This window comes from Tenrec ecaudatus, chromosome 17 (genome assembly GCF_050624435.1).
Source record: "Tenrec ecaudatus isolate mTenEca1 chromosome 17, mTenEca1.hap1, whole genome shotgun sequence".
In the NCBI taxonomy this organism is placed as follows: domain Eukaryota; kingdom Metazoa; phylum Chordata; class Mammalia; order Afrosoricida; family Tenrecidae; genus Tenrec; species Tenrec ecaudatus.
Genome location: NC_134546.1, coordinates 45,788,777 through 45,804,676, shown reverse-complemented (window position 1 = coordinate 45,804,676; position 15,900 = coordinate 45,788,777). Strand labels below are relative to the sequence as shown.

Sequence of the window (15,900 nt, the reverse complement as noted above, 5' to 3'; positions counted from 1 at the left end):
AGTCTAGGTATTACTGTGATTCTAAACGTGCTTAACAATTTCCTTTAGAAGAGTGAACACCAGAATCAGACTCTCATTTACTTCCATGGAGTTGACTCTGATTCATAGTGACCTATAAGACAGAGTTGATTTGCCTCTGTGAGTCTGAGACTGAATCTGTTTATGGTAGTACAAAGACTCATCTTTCTCCCACTAGCAGACTAGTCTCAACATTTTAAAGATTAAAAATTCCCCAAATTTCCATCTTCTCCAACTGTTGTACATTTCATTTTACCTCCACTCCTCCTGTTAGTGTGTTTAGGTCATGTGTTTAGGTTCTGTAATTCACTGCAAGGTCTCTTAGAAATTCAGACAATTTTAAGGAGCTACCTCACTTGGTTTTGGGTGCTGTTAAGTCCCAAATTCAAAGGTCAGGAAGAGGTAAGCCAAATGCAGGGCTAGGACCAGAATCAAAAGAAGGTCTTCTTGCTTCTATCAATGCTCAGTCAGAAGGGCAGGCTTTGGTGGAGGTGTGGTTTTTATCGGTAAACAGAATAGACTTCCAAGGAAAATGAAATCACACCATTTAGTAAAGTAGAGACTAATGATACATACCATCACCCCGCACCCCCAGGGGACAACACGAATCAGTCTCCCACTACCACAAATTATGCAGTCCAGTTTCCCCGCATTTGGGGAAATCGCAGGGATCAGGACACCCGCCGTGCAATGGATAAGCCTTGCCCTGGGAAACCACCTTCCTGATCATGGTGTCTCCCCTGCCAGGTAAATATTGATACATGTCATCTTTGTCCTGGAATAGAGAAAACTAAAATAATAAAAACAAAACAAAACTCGCTGCCATTGAGGCCATTCTCAAACATAGTGACCCTAAAGGAATTGATAAATCTGCCTCTAGGAGACTTCTGAGACAGTCTATCTTTCTGGCAATAGCAAATCTCATCTTTCTCTTTAGGAGTGGCTAGAGGTTTTGAACTGCTGCCCTTGAAGTTAGCAGCCCAACACATAACTCACTATGTCACCAGGACCCTGCTGTAACAGAGAATTTCCTCCAAAACAAATTATACCTGTAGGCACAGAGGTGAGAATTTACAACACATTACACAACGGATTTTGGTCAAAGAGTTTATGACTATAAATGACATATTAAGTAATTGACTACAGCAGGGTCACTCATGTTGAACAGGTTTCAGTGAATTTTTTTTATGAATGGTCATGACACATTGGCAAATATTAGAGCTGGGAGATGAGCTCCTTAAGGTGGAAGTCACTCCAACCCCTCAGCACGTTGGATTGGCACCGTGGCTGAAAACCTAGCAAGCCTTGTGTGGATGGCGCCATGCTGGGCAGTGTTTGCTCTGTGGTGCACAGCTGTGTGTCAGAACAGAGTCAATAGCACCTCATGACACAATCCTGTCTGAGAACCAAATCATTTATTAAAGGTGGCGTTTCACTGGGAGGAAGGACATGAACCTTATGGAATCATTTTAAGTCTAAATAGGATTGCCTTTATACCAAAAATGCGATTACTGGTGAGCCGAAAAACAGCTGTCTCTTTCTAGTACAAAAATTCAAATTACACCCACTTTGCTGCTCTTTTGAAATTTTAATAAATGTGTCTAGACAAATAAATGTGAAGCTCCTCCTTTTGACTGTTATCAAAACCTAACAACAAAGGTTGGTGAGTTGACTAAGCCTTTCAATATCTAATTAGAAAATTTTGTTCTTACCTCTGTAGACACCACAAACAGAGCTCTTTTACTTAGAAGCTAAAAGGCAAGGATTCTTTGAATCTTTAAGTTATGACACATACTAAACAAAGACAGTCTGAATTTTGATGTTTCCTTTGGTTTAAATTTATGCTGCAGACAAAAGGAAGTGAAGGCAGACCTTAGCTATAATTCCCTGAATCCTACAAGAGGAAATTAACCCCTTTGAAGAAAGCCTGCCAGCTTCTTCCAAGTGTAGGTCTTTCATTTTAGAGATATCAGAATGTTTTACTAAAAGCGTGTTAACAAACATATAGGAAAGAATAAAACAGGAGCTTCTATTGAGGACTCTTGAAAAGCATGATATTATACTCAATCTGATTAAATCATTATTTTTCCTCTAAAGTTCTTATATCAACCTTAGAAGTTGCCTTTTATTTGCCTACATATCACAATTAGCAAACTGAGTAAAATATTCTTTAAAAATTGCTCATGGTCACATAGAATAAGTATGTCAGCATCTGAACCTGCATAAACCTTACACCAATACATATGTCATTTCTACTATCTGAATTGTAATATTTTAGATTCTGTTGCCACAGAGTAAGTTATAATACATAGTACCCCTGTAGGACAGAATACCTGCCTATGTGAGTTTTCTAGACTCCAAGTCTTTACATAATAGATAGCCTCATCATTTTCTCAGTGAGTACTCAGTTATTTCCAATGGGATCCCAACATGTAGTGCACTATGCCACTAGATTTCATCTCACTAATGGATTTTAGTCTTTGGACTTTTTTCAATGACATTAAGTAAATGTTAATGGGAGAGGTTGAGATACTGCTTTACTTTCTGTAAACTAAAAAAAAAAGAGGATATAGGGATCTGGAATTTGTTACAGACGATTTGAATATTCTTAGAAAAAAGAGAACTTAGGAAAATTTGCATTTTAGAATGCTGCCTCTTTCTTATGAAGGATGAAGATTGCATTTGTTCAGGTGAATAAAGAAGACATAATTAAAAACGACTTTTCTCTTGGAAAGCAAAAGGAAAGTGGGAGCTGCACAGGAATCAAGAATTGACCTCAAGCTGGTATGCCAAGCCTTGAGGGCAACATACCAGCATGGGTCCGTGAACTAACAGAGAGGTCTGCATGGCTGGCCCGATCCTAGCTAATTCAACCCCCTCCCCAAAATATCGCACTACAGAGGACAGAACAGAACTTATAGCCCAGGGAGAGTGGTGGGTCTGCCCAGACCTGACAGAGCAAACTAAGAGGGAAAAAGAGAGAGAAACAGAGAATGGAGCACATCCTGGGCCACCAAGCCACAAGGAGGACATACCTGTTTGGAGTAACCAAGGCACAGAGAAGATCATAGAGCCAGTTCCACCACAAGACACAATGTTCTCTCACTGACTCACAGCACTGGAGACACAGTGTGGGAATTGTGCCCGGTCTGGCCCCCCACACCGGAGTGAAACATGAAGGGAGCGCAACAGAGCAGCAAGGGGAGCAAAGCAACAATGTCCCTGAGGAATCCTGAAAATAGACTGCAGAATCGGAGGGTAGGGCTTGGCACTGCATCAGACTCAATCAGAAGACATGCATAAGGGGCAGCAGACAAACCTGGAACTATCTATAGCAAACACTTCCGCTCCTTTTTTTGTAGCTCTTCTTTATTATCATATCTTTCTATATAAGATAAGCAATCCCAAGGAGGAAACAATGGATCTAATGATTCTGGGGAGAGGGACAGGGGGAGGTGAGGGAAAGGGAGAGGGGAGCCAAAAAACCCAGGAGCAAGGGAACAACAAGGGATCTAAAAATTAATGGCAAGAAGGGTGTAGAATGCTTGGTAGGGTTCAATCAAGGGCAATGTAACTGATAGTAAATACTGAAATCCAAATGAAGGTCGAATAAGCTAGTGGAACAGGGAGGAAAGTAAAAGGAAAGAGAGGAAAGAACAGGAGACAAAAGACACTTACAGAGGTATAAATATAAGCATGTATATTTTAAAAAATATTATATATAACAAAAGGGATATAGGTCTATGACCTAAATGTATATGTTAAGTATTTAGGTAGCAGATGGACATTGGGTCCCTACTCAAGTCCCTGAAAGCAAGAACACTTTGCTGGCTTTCTGTGATGCTTACCTTCCCAACACAATTTCTGGAGGCAGAATTTGTGCATAAGCAAATGGTGACGAAATCAGATGGTGCCTGGCTATTAAAAGATATAGCATCTGGGGTCTTAAAGTCTTGAAGTTAAACAAGCAGCCATCTAGCAGGGAAGCAACAAAGCTCACATAGAAAACGCACTCTAGCCTGTGTGATAACGAGATGTTGACAGGATCAGATATCAGTCATCAAAAGACCCAAAGAAATCATATTGATGTGAACAAGGGGTGTCAAAGTGGAGACCCCAAGTCCATCTGTAGAAAATTGCAATACCCTCACAGCAGGGTCACAAGGAATGGACAAGTTATGTACGGTGCAGTATAGCATTGACAAAGCACACCACACTCCTCTACTTCTTCAATGCTTTCCCCCGACTCCCACTATCATGACCCTAGTTCTTCCTCACAAACCTGACCGGGCCAGATAATGTACCCTGGTACAGATAAGAGCTCTGGAAACATGGAATCCAGGACAGGTACTTCCCTCCACCATCCATGGAAGAGTAATGGACGTAACAGTAACATGGGGTTTGGGGGAAGGTGGGAGGATATGAGGGGAAAGGGAGAACACATCACAAAATTGACATATACCACGCCACCATCCAAAGGGCGTGAATAACAGAAATGTGGGTAAAGGGAGACAGCAGGCGGTGCAAGATATGAATGCAATAATAATTCTTAATTTATCAAGGGTTTTCGAGGGCAGGAGAAGGGGGCATTGGGGAAAAAGGAGAAACTGAGACCAAGGGCTCAAGTAGAAAGAAAATGTTTTTTTAAATGATGATGGCAACATATGTACTTGTATGGATTGTTATAAGAGCTCTAAGAGATCTAGTAAATGTTATATTGAGGAAAAAGAAAGAGAAAAGCAAGAAATCAACCAGATCAGGTCTAAAGAAGCTTGGTGTTCACTTCTTCCGACTGGTTTGGGAATATTATTTAGGATTTAAGCACTTGGAATGTGGAGAGTTCTTCTGAGACTATCATCAATTATCAGAAGATCATTCATTCTAGAAAGGAAAATGTTTGTAATATTCTTATTTATTGTAATCCTGGCTTCAATTATTGTATCCCAAATACTGAAATCATGTGACATTACATTTTGCCTAGCTGCTCGAGGCTTATTTTCTCATCAAACTTTCAATTTCATACCTTCATAGGCTGAGGAATTTGACTCAAACAATAAGTCAACCCAACCTGTATCAGTCAAGTTCTTAAACCTTTGTTCTCAGTCATTAAGCTTATGTTGCACTGATTTATCTAGACAAATACCCAGGTCAGCCATTTGACTTAGGTAACATTCAAGATACAACAAACTCCGTTACCTTTGTTTACTTCTTGTTAATGCACATTTTTTGCAAAGTGTATCTTATGTGTGGCAGTTTCAATCATGTTAAAGAGACAGAAAGGAGGATAAAGTAAGGAGAAAAGAAAAATAAGAAGAGGGGGTAGAGGAGAGCATAGTAAGAATTAAGGAAGGAAAGTAGGAGAGAAAATGAGAACAAGGAGAAGAATCCGGTTCTCAACACACACCAGATGCAGTCAGTCAGACCGTTCTCCTGGAGAAGTCAGGACATTGGAATTTTCATAATTTGCCCCAAGTGATTATGATATATATCCCTGCTTGAAAATTGGTGCATAAGACACTGCAGTTTTGGGGGAAGGGGAATCCTTTCTCTTTAATCTTCTTTATAATAAATCAGATATTGGTGTTCTAAGTGTATTCAGATGATAACATAATGCAGTATTGTACAATCCTAATGTGAATGGGTAATAAACATTGTCTCTCTGTTTTCTTTTCCTCAACAAACAACTCAACTTAAAAAAAATACTTATCATCGTGTAGTTAATTCAATTTATCCACATTTAAATATTGTACAAACATGTTTTGTTTCACGAAATATTTAGCAGGAAGTTTTATGTTTTGCAGAATTGAATGTGTAATAGGGATCCATCAGCAGGTTGCCCCCACCTCCTGGGGTTTGATTGGCAGGAACATGTTTTCCTGTGGAGTTCTGCCAATAGCATTTGTGTACAACAAACAAGGTCATGTCTTGGGAATGGTCTGGGCCCAATGACATGACTGACACTTTGGCAGAAGCTTTCATTAGTTAGCACACTGCTGTGAATAATTAATAAACCTGCATTGTGAAGACCTAGAAAAATTGAAATGGTACCTTCAGTCTTGCAGATACTTAGACTCAATATATAATTAATTAGAGAGTAGAGACATACAATATGCAAAGTGGTAAATTACCAGCCAAGGCCAACTGTAGCAAACCTGACTTCATAATTTGCATGTGTAACACCAGAAACATTTGACCTAGCTACCAAAGAGAGGATTTCAGGAACACAAATCTTAAGACAAGAACAGGTATTTCTCCTAGAGCACGTTAATTACTTCTTTTGCAGTACCTATTAAAGAATATCATACTTATTAAAGAATATCATGAGAAGCTGATGTGGTGTTATCAAAACCTAAAGACCAAATCACTAGCATTGAGTCTATGCTGACTGATAGCAATACTCACCCTATAGGACACAATACAATTGTCCCCGTGGGTTTCTGAAACTGCACATTTTTACAGGAGGACAAAGCATCATCCCATGGAACCACAGGTGGTTCCAACCTGCTGATTACGGTTAGCACCCAACGGTAGCCACTATGCCACCAGCGCTCCATGATATGGTGATATAGACTTGTGGTAGTCTTGGTAGACTAGAGAAACAAATCCACAGAAACTCATACACACACACACACACACACACATACATATATAGGTAAGAGTTTTATTTAAAAGGTAAGTATATATTAAGGAAGCATCCAAACCCAGTGCTGTCCAAGCCCAAAAATCCAACATTAGCCCATATGTCTGACACCAATCTACAAAGTCCTCCTCAATCTCACAAAAACACACGCAATGATACCAACTGCAGGAGAAAAGCCGAATCAGTGAGCAAGTAAGCATCTCAGCACTGGCAGGGGTCTCCACACGACTGCTCCAGCATTCAGGGCTGCATCCAGGCAGGTCCAAGTGGCTTCTCCTCAGGGATGTTTCACAGGAAGTGATTCTTGCCAGCTGAAGCAGGAACTGGCAAAGGCAGCTGCAACCTGGTCTGACCGCCTGAGAGCAACAAACCCAAGAACTAGAAAGACAAGGCTCACGGAGCCATTTATGTCTCTGCCCTTTAATTAACCCCACATGTGTTTATCGGCCAGTTTAGCACAATAAACCTTAACTATCTCAGACTAGACCACAGTTAAAATTTTACTTTAAGTCTTCAATTTCGATTCAACATAGACCATCAAAAAAATGCAATTGGAAATCTGGAGACTTTGTCCAATGTATTGTGGACAATTTATCAGGAGAGACCAATAACCCAACAAGAATACCAGGCTTCATAAAGTAGAGGGGCAGCAAAAAGGAGGAAGATCCTCAATACAATGCATTGACACAGTGGATACAATAATAGGCTCAAGCATTTTTTGATTGAAGACTTGAAAGAAAATTTTAACTGAGATAAAGTTTAAACCTTCAGCTGAGATAGATTTGAATCCTGGCTTCAGAAAGGAAAAAATCTGAAAATATTAGTAGTCTAGTCTATATCACCTTGTCACCGAGCCCTGGTGGCATAGTGGCTACCAGTCGGGCTGCTAAGCCTAAGTCAGCAGGTTGGAAGCACAGGTGGCTCCATGGGATGAGGCTTTGTCCTCTGGTAAAGATGTGCTGTTGTGAAGTCCTCTTGTGACGATGGCACAGGACCAGACACTGTGTTGTCCTGTTGTGTATTAGGTCACTCTGGGTCTGATCCAATACGGTGGCACCAAGCAACAACAAAAAGTTTAAAATTATGTAGCACATGAGAAAAATGCTCTTTTGTCATGTTTCAAGTTCATAATAAGTTGAGTAATATGCGAGTGTGATTGCTATATGTTGAACAGGTTTCAATGAAGCTTCCAGACGAAGATCAGAGCAAGCAGGCAGAAGGAAAGGCAGTCCACTTGTGAGGGAGTAATCACTGAAAATATTATGAGCACTGGCGGGGCATTGCCAGATATAGAACTGGAAGATGGGCTCTTCAGTTTGGAAGTCAAGTTAATAATAAGGTGAGTAAAATGTAAGTTTTCATTCTCTGTATTCTTCCCGTTTTACAATGTTATTATGGAAAAGTAGCAAGTTTATATAACATGTATTTTGCCATTTTACCATTTAAGTAAATAATTTAGTGACACTTACTACATCTACAATATTGTGAAAACTTCACCACTACTTGTTTCCAAAATTTTTCATCATTTTACACAAAATCGTTGTACCTCTGAAGCAATAACTCATGGATCTTCAGTCTCTGGCAATGGCTATTCTACCTCTGTCTGTATGCATTTATGTATTCCAAAACTATCACATAAGGATGCTGATAAAATACTTGTCCTTTGGTCTGGCATTTCTCTTAGTATAATGTTTTCAAAGTTTATCAGCACTGTAATATGTATGATAAATTTATTTCTTTTTATGATTGTATGTATATCACTCACATGTTTGTGTTTGTCATGGTGGCTCATGTGTTGCCGTGATGCTGGAAGTTATGTCATGATATAAGAAAAGAGGTTTCGGCAAAGCTTTCAGACTGAAAACACACTAAGAAGAAGGTATTGGCAGTTCACTTTGGACAACGTCATTGACAATATATACATGGCATTGAAACATTGTCAGATATGGAAGACTTAGTGGATAGAAGAAGAAAATTGTAAAAGATAGTGTCGAAAGATGATCCCCTAAGTTCAGAGGCACTGAAAATATGTCTGAGGAATAACTTCCTTCTCAAAGTAGAGAAGACCACAATGACGGATAGAGCAAACCTGAGGGAGGAAAGCCTCTGGGACCTTCATTTGCTCATAATGCAGCAAGATTCAAAAGTGAGAAGAAACAGCTGTAAACGCTTCCTAACAATCATATGAATGTAGCAAAACAAAGTTATCAAAAATGTAAGAGAATATATAAAGAATATCTTAAGCATTCGTAAGCCAAATGGACTGGTACTGGCCATTTTCAATCAGAAAATCTCATGACTTACTATGCTGAGAATGACACAATCAAGAGGAATGGAATTGCATTCATCACCAAAAAAGGCATTGCTAACCCCATGGCCAAGTACAATGCGTTCCGTGATTACAAATATTGAAGTTCAGGTTGAAGCTGAAGAAAAGGAAAACAACCCACAAGAGCCAAAATGGGACTTTGTCTTCATCCCACCTGAAATTAAAGAACATCTCAAGAGCAGATTCGCTGCACTGAAGAGTAATGAGAGAAAGCCTGAGAAACTTTGAGAGGACTTCAAGAACATCATTCATTAAGAAAGATAAAGTCATTAAAAAAAAGGAAAGAAAGAAAAGCTCAAATTGGATATCACAAGAGACTCTGAAACTTGCTCTTAATGGTAGAGTAGCTTAAGCAAATGGAAGAGGTGATGAAATCAAAGAGCTGAATCAAAAATTTCAAAAAGCTTGAGAAGTCAAACTGAATATTATAGTGAAATGACGTAGGAATAAAAGACCAAAAATAAGAACATGTTGGGTATATCTTAAACTGAAATAAATCAAGAAAAAAAATCAAGCCTCCAATGACTATCCTGAAAGATTCTATGGTGAAAATATTGAGTGATTGAGAAAGCATTAAAAGAAGATGGAAAGAATACAGTCATTGGACCAAAGAGAATTAGTCAACATTCAACTATGTCAAGAGGTAGGACAGGACAAAGAGCCTATTGTATGAGGGGAGAAGTTCACGCTGTGCTAAAAACATTATCCATAAGCAGGGCTGTGTGAATTGACAGAATGCCAACTGAAATGTTTCAACAAGCTGATGAAGCACTGGAAGCACTCACTCATCTCTGCCAGGAAGTTTGGAAGACAGCTACTTGAGCAACTAATTGGAAGACATCCGTATTTGTAGCAATTCCAAAGAAAAGCAACCCAAGAAAATGCTCAAATTAGAGAACAATATCATTGATTTCACATGCACATAAAATTTTGCTGAATATTTTTCAACCACAATTGCAACAGTACATTGACAGTGAGGTGCCAGATATTTGAGACAAATTCAGACAAAGACAGTGGATGAAACAAGATAGGTAATTGCGGACGCCACATGAACTTGGCTGGAAACAGAGAATACCAAAAGGGTGTTTACTTGTATTTTTTGGACTATGCCAAGGTAGTTGACTGATTGAGTCATAACAAGCTATGGCATTCTTGAGAAGAATGGGACTTCCGGACCACTTCCTTGTGCTCATGCAGAACTGTACCTTGATCAAGAGGCAGTTGTGTGGATGTGGCTTAAAATCAGAGAAGTTATGGGTCAGGGTTGTATCCTATCACCAAATGTGTTCAGTCTGAACACTGAGCAAATAATCAGAGATGCTTGATTATATGAAAATACTTTGGCATTAAAACAGGTTGAAGGATTTTAAAAAACTTGTAATATGCAGATCACACATCCCTGGTAACTGAAAATGAGGAGGACTTGAAGCACTTGTTGCTGAAGATCACATTTTTTAGCCTTCTGTGTGGATTACTACTCAATAAAAATAAAGCCCACATTCTCACAACAATTCCAATAGGTATTATCGTGATAAACTGAGAAAAGGTTGTGGTTGTCAATGATTTCATCTTTCTTGGATTCACAATCAGTGCTCATGGAAGTAGCAGTCAAGAAATCAAACTATGCATTGCATTGGGTAAATCTCTGGTACAAGACCTTTTTAAAGTGTTGAAAAATAAGAAAGATGTTTTGAAGACTAAGGTGAATCTACCCTAAGTCATGGTATTTTAAAGAACTTAACAGCTTTATTGGCATATTTAATGGCAAAAATTCACAATTATCACCAATCAATTTTAGAGTATTTTCTTCTTTCTTCTACTCATTCTTATTAGCTCTCCATTTCCCCCCAACCTACTCTGTCATATCCTCAAGAAACAATTAATCCAGTTATTGTGTCTATAGATTAACCTATTCTGTATTCGCTATACAGGAAAACATTAAAACTAAACAAAAACTAACAACAATGTCAACATAAAACAGAGAAAAGCCTCAATCAAAAAGAAAGCAGAAAATATTAAATACTAGAAAAAATTAAAATGAGTTAAAAGGGAGCTTGAACTATAAGGTGCCAAACTTTAAGTTAACTCCATCTGAAATAATTCACTTTCAATCAAGCCATGGTATTTTTAAAAGCCTCATATGCCCATATGACATTTGTTCATGGAATGTGAAAAAATCAAAGAAGAAGAGATGATGCATTTGAATTATAATGCTGGTGACAAATCTTGAAAGTATCATGGACTGCCAAAATGACAAATCCATCTTGAAAGAAGAATAGCTAGAATGCCTCTTTATTTCACATACTTTGGACATGTTTCCAGGAGATACCAGTCCCTGAAGAAGTACATCATGCTTGGCAGAGGGGCAGAGAAACAGAGGAAGGACCTCAACAGGATGGATAGGCAGAGTGGTTGTGATGATGGGTTCAAGCATAAGAACACTAGTGTGGATGGGGCAGGCCTGGCAGTGCTTCATCCCACTGTAGTGGGGTCACCACGGTTTGGAGGACACCTAACAACTGTAAGAGGAAATAACGACTGGAGGAATTCCTGGTGGCACAGTGGGTTATGCATTTGGTTGCTAACCGGTGTCAGTATTTCCAACCCACTAGGTGCTCCACAAAAGCAAGTTAAGTCTTCACCTGCTGTAAACATTTATGGCCTCAAAAACCTAACGGGTTTGTTCTACCCTGTCCTGTAGGGCTGCTATGAGTGAGAATCTATTTGAAGACAGTGTGCTTTGTTTGGGAATGACAAATGGTGAGCAGACTATGTTTTTGTTTTTTTCTTGAAAGGCTAAAATTTCTACGTAAAAATTTTAAATAATATTTGTGTCTTTTTGCCTTGTGTAGCTAATTTTTGACATATTTTCATTATTGAATCCATACCTTGGTGGTCAGTGCTTGTTCTCACCTTAACTTGCTTTACCTGCTGATCACTGTTATCAGGCAGCCTACAATACTAGTTCTAGCATCTTCACATTTTCATTGATAATATAAATTGGACATTGTTAAAATGTCCAAATTAATTACATCTGCTTGGGTATCTTTATTTTACATAAATAGATTAGCAGAACCTTTGGAGACATTATGCTTCTTAGTGTCTTTGGAATATCTGTATGATCCATGTACTTCCTGACAAGTTCGCAGCTAGACAATGAAATACCGATACATGCAACTTGATATGTACTTACATTACTAAAATGAGTTCAATATTAAGTTACAATCATTCTAGTGAAAGATAAGGCCAACTCTTTAAAAAGGAAAACCTAGCAAGATGTCTGTTAGTCTATTACATTACTCATAGTCCACATTTAGAGCTATTCTACAGCATATTCTGTTCCTATAGAAATGTTCTAGTCTATCACATCTAATAATAGAGTATTTGATGTGACTTTTGTGCCAGTTTACATGTTGGGCTGTGATCCGCATAGTCGGCAGTTAGATCCTAGCAGTTAGATTCCTTGGGAGAGAGATGGAGTTTTCTATCACCATGAATGGTTACACTCTCAGAAATCACAGGGCGTGGCTATAAGTCAGCATTGACTCAATGGGAATAAGTTTGGTTTTCGGATGTGCCAGTGAACTTATGTTTTCAGTTTTTAAATGTTTACATTAATTAAAATTTTGATAGTATCATATTAGAATGATCGTGCATATCTGATCTCTAATTTTGTAGGCCCCAAACCCTGAGAATTTTTAGATTTACTGACATTACCTATGAGGCCACTTGACTATCTCATAATTTGTTTATATTCAAGGGTAAGTAGTAGCAAGGCCAGAATAAGATAAATGAACAAGGATTTTGTTGGCTCTCTCTGGCCATGAACTCAGGGGAAGAGTTCTACATTGATTTGACAAACATCTACGCCTAAAAGAAATAAGTTAAATCACAGAATTTTATGCCGAATTAGTGTAAAGAAAAAATGTGTGGACCATATGGACTGATATGCAAAGGAACCCATGGCAAAAGGTCATGAGTAGTAATTGCTTAATTAAAAAACTATGGCAGGCTTCCAGCTTCCCAAAGTCCACTGCAGAAGGACTATGTATGGAAAAAGTCTGTTGATCTAATTCTGACAAAATTAGTCATGGAAAGCCATATGGAAGACAAACCTACGTTGATAAACATGTAGTCTTCATGTTTCAGAACTTATTTGATGCAACTCACACTGGCAGCAAACCACTGAAATTAAAATAATATACTCTTTTCAGTATGAATTCATCTATATCTTTTCTCAGATATGATGATCATAAAATCAATATACCTTGATCTTCAGAGATTTTTCAACTGTAGACCTTTAGATGCTTTCAAAATAAAACTAAAGAAAAAAATGAAGTTGGAGTAAAAGCTATTTCTTTTTATTTTAATTTTAGTAATTTGGCATTTAGTCCATATATTATTCTTCATAAGTATATCTACCTTTGCATAATATTTTACAATATTAAAATGTTATTGTTTTTAGAATAATCTATTTTGTTTGTAATCATGATCTTATCTTTTAATTCCTCTAAAAGAAAAAATGGCTAGAGTGGAAAACTTAGAGTTCATATAAATCATTCAACATAGTACAAATACAAATGAAGGGATATTAATGCAATTTTTACCTCCAACATCTTTTATGGAGATGAAGCAAAAAGCTAGACTTGTAACATTTTATGAGCAATTCTATTTTCTGCATTTTGCATGTGAGGAATAAAGTACAGAAAAATACAAATTTCCAGGGCACCAATATTAGTTAAGTATCAGAGTCTAGCTTCTGATACCAGAACTAAGATTAGAATATTGGTGCTTGGCACCAGGTATTTACAAATAACTTAATGTAACACCACTCTGAGAGAATCATGGAGGAAATAGTGTACCCAATTTATGTTTATAATAATTTGATATAATGTAAAGCAAGCATCTTGCCATTCTTTCTTATTTCTTTTAATGTAACTGAGTTTATTCCATATATATGTCATATACATATATATATATAATTTGCTGTGGACTTTTCCCTTATCTTTATATTGAATTAGAGTTACCAACTGTGTATTTTTTTAACATCTAGCTGATTAGTTTCTTCATGTTGCTGTTAGTCCTTATAATTTCCCACTTCCAACCTGTTTCATATGTACGTTCAGAATTCCCTATGGAGGTTCTTAATCAACTGTTATACTCTTCTACATGCAGAGAGTATAATTTAGCTTTCTTTCCTCCAGCAGTCTGTTAATGGGTTATTTTTACTTAAATCCAATAAGACATAACCTTTTTTTTGCCTAGTAGAAGGAAAAATAAACAGGGAAACAAAATACTTGATTTCTATTGTATTCTTTGCATCATTCCCATAGGGATCTAAGTTGCTTCAGGGAAGAAATACTGATCAAAGAAATGATAAGCAACAAATGTTCCAAAAGAACTCTTATATTTAGAGTTAGAACCTGTTTTCAACTATTCTGGACTGAAGGATATCAATGAAGACTCCATTGGTCTCAAAATAAAGGGTTCTCCTATCTGGTCCTATATCGCCCTGCTTTCCAGAGCTCGGCCAGTTTTAGTGAGGATGAATGGTGATATTATCCAGATAAGATGCTTTGTCCTTTAAACCTGAAAGAAAGAAGAAAGAACTTTAGCTACATGTGGAAGTACTGGCCACTTCGACCATCCCCAGGGTAATTGTCTAGTCAGTCACCAGCTGCTTGTTTTGACAGGACAGGATTGCCATCCCTTAGGGTTTGGGCGATGAATTTGGATATTTTAGCTTCAGATGATGTTACATATCTGAATCAAGCTAAATGCTTTCATGTTGCTTCAGAACTGCTCCGTAGGAAAGGCTGCACATGTAATACAGACAGAAAGTACAGCTCAACCAACAGATTGTGATCACTTAGGAGGATATCAAAAGTCCCTAAAATGAAGAAAACTGTGATCATTCTAACCAAATCTAAACACGCTGAGTTACATATAGAATTGTAGCAACATTTTGAGTCCATTAAGTAAAAAATGAAATACTCATATCTTTAAAATATGTTATAAAATACCATTTAATGACATGGAAAGTATTAACTTTATAGTTTGAAAAAATAAGTATATTTAAACTCTATTAAAGAGTATCAATACAATTTGAGAAATTCTACAAAATCCTAAATACATATGGGAACAAAAAATTATCAGTATAATCATATGTAGTTGGAAGATTTAAGGATGATGTTAATTGTGTTTGTTTCAATTGTCTCACCACTCCCACCACCAATGCCTTACATCAAATTATTTGTAGAGTGTTAGAAAGACTGTATTTGAATTCTAACTTAGCTCCTTATTAGCTCGATGACTTTGGTCAGATTACATCTTTAATACCTTTGTTTATTAATTTTGAAGTTGATCTTGGCTCTGTTTAGTTTCCCCCATTACATACCACTGTTATATAATATTGATGAAAGACAGATATTTATTTGGTATTGGGTTGACAGAAAAGTTGTACATGATGCATGAGAATAGCCCTACAGAATGAATTACTAAAATGCACAATACATTCTATAAATAGGACATTATTTGATATGGACATTGTCTAGACACAATATTGTAGTCTAGCCCTTTTCTCTGAGAATTCTAAACAAGCCTATGCCAGAGCAGTGAGACTCAACATCTTGGGGGACATTCATTTTTGCCTTTGGTCCTCAATCCACATCACAAGCTATTTCTTCATCTCTCACATACTTGCCTCTCATATTTTGGGGTAGCCTTGTGTATTTTAGTGGAGACAATCCTTTAATAGCTTGGCTAGTTTTTCCTTTTGTTTTTGAGGAACATTATGATTGTTCAGTGTAATGTGACTAAATTGCAAGCAATAGCATTCACCCACTTTCCTCTTTTGTATCGTTTAATATCCTTTACTTCACATCCAAACTGTGAGTTCATCCCTGCCTCTTGT

General features: G+C 37.6%; 1 non-coding gene across 1 annotated transcript; it reads right to left on the bottom strand.

Moving 5' to 3' along the window:
* Positions 1–610: 610 nt before the first annotated feature.
* On the bottom strand, positions 611–773 carry LOC142431266 (U1 spliceosomal RNA). Its single transcript, XR_012780798.1, has one exon. It is a non-coding gene; the product is annotated as a U1 spliceosomal RNA (small nuclear RNA).
* Positions 774–15,900: the final 15,127 nt, after the last annotated feature.